At 41.7% G+C, this 7,301-nt stretch overlaps 1 non-coding gene across 1 annotated transcript; it reads right to left on the bottom strand.

Annotated features, from left to right (window-relative positions):
• Nucleotides 1–1,929: 1,929 nt before the first annotated feature.
• On the bottom strand, nt 1,930–2,004 carry Trnat-ugu (transfer RNA threonine (anticodon UGU)). The gene has a single exon. It is a non-coding gene; the product is annotated as a tRNA-Thr (tRNA).
• Between the last annotated feature and the right edge of the window lie 5,297 nt (nt 2,005–7,301).

A 7,301-nucleotide genomic window follows, 5' to 3' on the forward strand; every position in this document is an offset into this window, starting at 1 on the left:
ATGATGATTAATTTCTCTGAATTGATAACCACGGTGGCTTCGTAACCGGTATGAGGGATCAAGCAACTTGTTACCGCTCCCATAAAATCAACAGTAAACATCTACACGACGCAAATCGTAATACAACAAAGAAATTTGTGTACAGAAGTTCATAATCTTATTGATACGCAAGAGGCTGTCTTGTGAAATTGTGACCATTTTCCACTTTTCGACACGTCCGTAAAGCAGTCTGTGACATCTATTGGCAATGGATGGCAGGCAAAGAATTTTAGCGGCCCAAGACGGAGAGAATAGAGGACTGCCCCTGCGCAGATAGGTCGAGACCACACCAAGCGATCTTAGAAGGAACCCGTCTACTGCTGTCAAGGTAACAAAACGCTCAGTCACTGCTCGAGGGGCTCATATGCGTTTACTGTTGATCCGCATTAAGGATTAAGGTATTGCCGTGCGAGAATACCGGCGCCTACACCAGATGGATCGACGAAAGACCTGTTTCTAATCGCGGGGCTAGAGACTATATTTACCCCACGATGTCATAATTACTTGATAATTCCGACAGGTCCAACGTCAGCTACAATCTTCAAACCTCCGTCACAGCTAAATTGAATAACAATACGAGCTACGTTCGCATCAAACTCTTCATTGTCGTTATTTAACACCGAAAATATTAAAATGTGTTCCCATGTTTTTATTAATTAAGTGTGCTGAATTACGAAACATATTTTGTTTGTTTTGTTGTTGTTTCTCTCTCTCTCTCTTTCTCTCTTTCTCTCTCTCTCTTTACCACTGCTACATCCCTAGTTGTGTTATGTGACAGTATCGTGTAGAATTACTGCATTACCATTCAGAGTTGGTTCACTGAATCAGTATACAGAGTGGACCGAAATAACGCTCAACAGATTCCACACTATGATTCTTTGAAAACTAACAGCCCTAAGAAGCATGTTATAAAATTTATTTCCGTGCATATTTTCGGTAGAAAGTGGACGTCAAGGAAACGCTACTTAATAAAACTGTAAACTTGTGTACGACAATTCTCTGTTTCAAATACTGCGTAGCTGTGCTGCCCATTTAGTTCAGTGGGCAGTGTCTTGCCTTAGGCTATTCGAGTTCGATAGTTCGATGTCGTGGGAAGGCGTACGATTTTGAGTTTTTTTCCACTGTCACACTGCATGATATAGTATCTGGTTTCTTAATCATTATACAACTATTACAGTAGGTCCTATACAAGAATTGTTCAATTATCTGTACTACTACAGAAAGACATGTTGCAATTTAACGCTGCTACCAAAAATTTTGAAAAGTTCTTAACCGTTTTACATCCATTCGGATGGATGCAGGACTCACATTGTTCAATGGGTGTTGCATATAAATATATATGACGGTAGTATCTGTTCCCGAAAGAACAGTTACCGTGGATGACCATGCAGCTTTGCTAGAAATGAAATGATAATTAAATGGACACCCTAGCTGCAAACAGGCGTTGATGTACTTCATTGGGGACATGTTGAAAATGTTAACCCCGACCGGGACTCGAACCCGGGATCTCCTGCTTACATGGCAGGCGCTCTATCCATCTGAACCACCGCGGGCACAGAGGATAGTGCGTCTGCAGGGACTCATCCCTTGCACGCTCCACGTGAGATCCACATTCCCAACATTTCCACACCACTACATTTGTAGTGCACCTAATAGATGTTTGCCCATCATACTCATTACTCGTGACAGATTAATCTCCCAAGTCCCGTACGAGTTCGGGCATAGCGTGTGCGTTCTCACAAGAAGGTCAGTAGCCGGTAAGCCATATTTTAAGTATACAGTTACCTTGGATGACCATGCAGCTTTGCTAGAAATGAAATGATAATTAAATGGACAACCTAGCTGCAAACAGGCGTTGATGTACTTCACTGGGGACATGTTGAAAATGCGTGCTCCGACCGGGACTCGAACCCGGGATCTCCTGCTTACATGGCAGACGCTCTATCCATCTGAGCCACCGGGGGCACAGAGCATCGTGCGTCTGCAGGGACTTATCCCTTGCACGCTCCCCGTGAGATCTACATTCCCAACATATCCACACTACTACATCTGTAGTGCACCTAATACATGTTTGTCCATCTTTTGCTTCCCGGCCATTGACCTTCTTGTGCGAACGCACACACTATGCCCGAACTCGTACGGGACTTGGTAGATTAATCTGCCACGAGTAATGAGTATGATGGGCAAACATCTATTAGGTGCACTACAAATGTAGTGGTGTGGAAATGTTGGGAATGTGGATCTCACGGAGAGCGTGCAAGGGAAAAGCCCCTGCAGACGCACTATCCTCTGTGTCCACGGTGGCTCAGATGGATAGAGCGTCTGCCATGTAAGCAGGAGATCCCGGGTTCGAGTCCCGGTCGGGGTACACATTTTCTACATGTCCCCAATGAAGTACATCAACGCCTGTTTGCAGCTAGAGTGTCCATTTAATTAGCATATAAATATATACACACTTTATAAAAGGGAAAAGTGTTTAGCAAAAATCTCGAAAATTTCTTGAGCGATTTACTTGAAATTTTTGCGTGACACTCTAATAAGAATTCGGACAGACGTAGGATACATATTTTTAATGTACATGGTATACAAATTTTAGTATAAAATTTTTACTACTGTATCAAGGCAAGTTGTTTCTAACGTTGCTACCAAAAATCTCGAAAAGTTTAAGACCTATTCTCTCCAATTTTTTCTCGTTACTCTAATAAAAGTACAGAAGATCATGTGCTGATATGTCAAAAATAAATATGACACATAAATTTATACCCACTACATAAAGGAGAAACGCTGTTAGCAAAATTCTCCAAAAGTTATTCACCAATTTACGTCAAATTTTTGCACGATTCTCTAATAAAGGTTGGGAGAGACACAGGTTAGATATTTTTAATTGAAGTGCTACATAAATATGTACTATATCAAGGACAAATGTAGTCAGCAAAAAACTCGAAAAGTCCTTAACCAATTTACTTCAAATTGTTACATGATACATTACATAAACTTTCTGATGAATTCATTTTAATGATTCAAATGGCTCTAAGCACTATTGTGACTTAACAGCTGAGGTCATCAATCCCCAAGATTTAGAACGATTTAAACCTAACTAACATAAGGACACTACACACATTCATACTCGAGGCAGGATTAGAACCTGCGACTGTAGCAGCAGCGCGGTTCTGGACTAAAGCGCCTAGAACCGCTCGGCCACAACGGCTGGCGAACGCATTTTAATATATATGTTATATTACTGGATATATACTACATAACTGAGTAAGATTCTTACCAGAAATCTCGGAAACTTGCTGACCGGTAACCTTATTTTTACAAGATGCTCTAATAAATATTTTGATGGACATAGGGTATATTTTTGTTATATATAATACATTCTGTAGGTAATATACGTTTGGAAACGTTGTTAGAAAAAATATCATATATTTTTTCGATCGATTTCCTTCAAATTTTCACACAAAGCTCTAGTAAATATGTAGGCAGACACAGCCCATATAGTTTTTTAAATATATATACATCTACACTTAGTGTATGAAGATAAGTCATTGATTAACATTGTTACCCAAAATCTCGAGAAGTAGTTGACCATGTACTTGATTGTTTGTATGTATGCTATATAAATGTACGCTGATTAGCCAAAACATCACTACCACTGTGCACGGCGAGTCTGGATGCCTCTGGTGACGTTGCGGGCACGTAACGCCGTATTAAAAGTATGTAAGCGCAGCAGAGACGAGTAGGGATCAGCCAAGCGACGACATGGACTGCAATTCTGGAAATCCACGGCGATTAGAGATTTGGTCAAAAGACAAATTATTATTACGCAAAGCCTGTGAACGTGTAACTCGGAAACGGTGGAGCTGATGGTGAGCATCTACAGAACGAGGTAGAAGGACATTGATCACTGGAAAAGCGTCGGCTCTTGTGGTGATTCACATTTTTGCTAAATTAGATCGACGGTTGTCTGCACAAATGCCATCAACGAGGTGAGCTGTTGCTCGAAACGTGCAGCGCACCATGGACACAGGCTGGTTGCAGTCGTATTATCCTAGGGGAGCCACTGTCCTACGATTACATGGAATCTGTGGTAATAATCGAAGACAATCTGAAATCTGCGAACCACCTGCATCCCTTCATGCTTGAAATCTTCCCCAACGGCGATGTCATCCTTCATCTGTATAACTGTCGGTGTCTCGGAGCCAGAACGGAACTACAGTGGTGTGAAAAGCATTATAGTAAACTCACCTTTATGTATGGGTGACCAAATAAGCCTGATGTAAATTCTGTGGAATCCATTTGGGTCGCCAGCGGGCGCCATCGCCGAGTTCGCAAATCTGCGGCCCATTATTTACGCGCATTGCATTATCTTCAAATAGACATCTGCTGCCGCATACTTCCACAACCCCACCAACAAACTGTGGGATCTGTGATACGCTGAACCTGTGATGTATTCCGTTCCAATCAAGCTATTACGCAGATAGTCAAAATGGGTGGGCTCATCAGTGTATATCTACAACATAAAGGGGAAACGTTATCAAAAGTCTCGATACGTTCCTGATCGATTTACTACAAATGTTTATACAATACTTTGACAAACACTCTGACAGACACAGGTTACGTATTTTCCAACATAAAGGGTATATACTCATATGTTAAGACATAAGGAGGGAATGTTGCTTCTTGACATATTTAGTTGAAATTTTACATGATACGCTGTTATATTTTCTTATGGACATAGTCTACATATTTCTTTAACGTAGATGTCATGCACAGAGTTAAAACGTTGTTAGCAAAAATCTCGAAAAGTTCTCTTAACACGACGCTCTGATAAAAAGCTGGAGCGACACCGGCTGTATATTTTTTAAAGTTAATGGTATTCTAGCGGCATAGGATGTATATTTTTAAAACTTACATAATACTCTACTTAAATTCAGACGGAGATAGCACATACATATATTTTTAAAGTACAATTTACAGATTTTCTATTAAAACCAACGGCAAGAAAGAAAATGCTGTGATCTGAAAATGTGTTGTTCCGTTTTCTTTCCAGTAGTCAGTTTGTACATAGATACCAGGGCATTTAGCCGGCCGGGGTGCCCAAGCTGTTGTAGGCGCTACAGTCTGGAACCGCACGATCGCTAAGACCGCAGGTTCGAATCCTGCCTCGGGCATGGTTGTGTGTGATGTCCTTAGGTTCGTTAAGTTTAAGCAGTTCTAAGTTCTAGGGGACTGATGACCTCAGCAGTTACGTCCCATAGTGCTCAGAGCCATTTGATTTGAACCAGGGCATTTAAACCATTAGACGGTTTGTTCCTTGCACACATATTCTCTCTCCCTATATATCATTTCAAAAAAAAATTGTGTACACAGCAGTTTCCTTCGACGTAATTAGTGTTAATAGGAAAGAGGAATATTGTATTTATGATTAGAACACAACTATTAGCAATTCTACGCAGTCACTCCTGTACCCCCCCACACTGAAAAATGGTTCAAATGGCTCTGAGCACTATGGGACGCAACTGCTGGGGTCATTAGTCCCCTAGAACTTAGAACTAGGTAAACCTAACTAACCTAAGGACATCACAAACACCCATGCCCGAGGCAGGATTCGAACCTGCGACCGTAGCGGTCTTGCGGTTCCAGACTGCAGCGCCTTTAACCGCACGGCCACTTCGGCCGGCTGCCCCCCACACTGATGACCGCAACCATTGTACCCATTCATTTTAAATGACGTCTTTACTGAATCACAGTTTCGCTTACAATAACAAAAATAAGATCGATGTCACAGAAAGAGAGGAAAAGGAGAGAGACAAAGAGAGGGATAAAATCGTGGGAGAGAGGGGGAACGAATAGATGGATAGAGAATTGAGTGAGGGGGAGACAGAGAGTATTGCGGTGAGGAGCAGGTGGACATTGAGATGTGAAGGGGAGGTGATGGACGAAGAGATGGAGGGCGAAGAGGAGACGGATAGAGAGATGGGGAAGAAGGACATTATGACATATTTATATATTTCCCACACGTATTCAGCAACTGCAAGTGATTGCGAGCTTCGCCAGTTGACAATGACACAGAAATGAGAATACTATTATTTTTGTTAATCGACGTTTAAAGGCGTATTTTTTCAAACGTTTGCAGTATCCTCTTCGGCTCACTTCACCTTTGCCGGTCCATTGTTGGAATTTGCTCCTCTGTCCTTCAGTTACGCTCATTTACGCAAAGTAAAATGAAAAGCATACTTCACCACTCTCTTTTTTGATCTATCACTGCTTCTTTTATCGTAAGTAGTTTTCCCGAAACCATGGAGATGACACAGCCACATTGTCTATGCGTATAGTTTCGCACGACAACTGCACCAATAAACCAACGTTTATTCTGCTCACCAGTGAATGTGGAAGAAATGGTAGTGCTCTTGCACGGTACCCTTGCATAATTATGGATGCAACTATGTTACTAAGAGTTCGTAGAAATATGATCCAGCGCATCGCTAGGGAGTTTTTGGTGAAATACACATGCAATTTAGAGCTATATTTACACAATACAAAAGAAATATTTATACATAACAAAAGGAATGTACAAAAGTTACGGTCAGTAATTATATCACAAACTGATATCCAGAGAATATATCCAATCCAGTGCTGTTGGGGAAGCGTTGGTTATGTCCTTCCAGCCTCCAGTAAAACATCCATTGGAACATTCCTCTACAATGAGTTCAACAGACTGTTCAGCTGCTCCACAGTCGCACATTGGGGAGTCTGAGAGTCCCAATTTGTACGTGAGGTACTTAGTTCTTCCATGTCCACATCGGATTCTGGTGAGCACACACCAGGTTCTTCTAGATAGTTGGAAGCCTGGTGTCCATGTTGCGTCTTCGAGGCCACGGCGAAGTATGCTGATGTCGTTTTTCCATTTCTCCTTCCACACGTCATCAGTCTCGAATGGTTCAGGTTCTCGAGCTGTCCTGAATGGTTTTCTTGATTCGAGATGCTTGGAGGGTGGATTGAGCAGTATTACTGAGGGTAGCCTTTGGGGAAGCATTTTATTATCAATCTTCTCCCGTTCACGGGCCGCTTCTTCTTGTCGTCTTAAATGTGGTGGGACGGTCTGTTTGAACATCTGCTCTGAAAACAATTTACGTTTTGTAAAAGACATGCTGCCACTGATAGTGTATGTATAATATTACAACCGATCGCTCTTACTGAAAATAGTCAGTATGTTCACATCTCTGTTTTGATATGTTTCTTACTTATTTCTGTCCTAC

Source organism: Schistocerca serialis, chromosome 4, assembly GCF_023864345.2.
Source record: "Schistocerca serialis cubense isolate TAMUIC-IGC-003099 chromosome 4, iqSchSeri2.2, whole genome shotgun sequence".
Taxonomy (NCBI): domain Eukaryota; kingdom Metazoa; phylum Arthropoda; class Insecta; order Orthoptera; family Acrididae; genus Schistocerca; species Schistocerca serialis.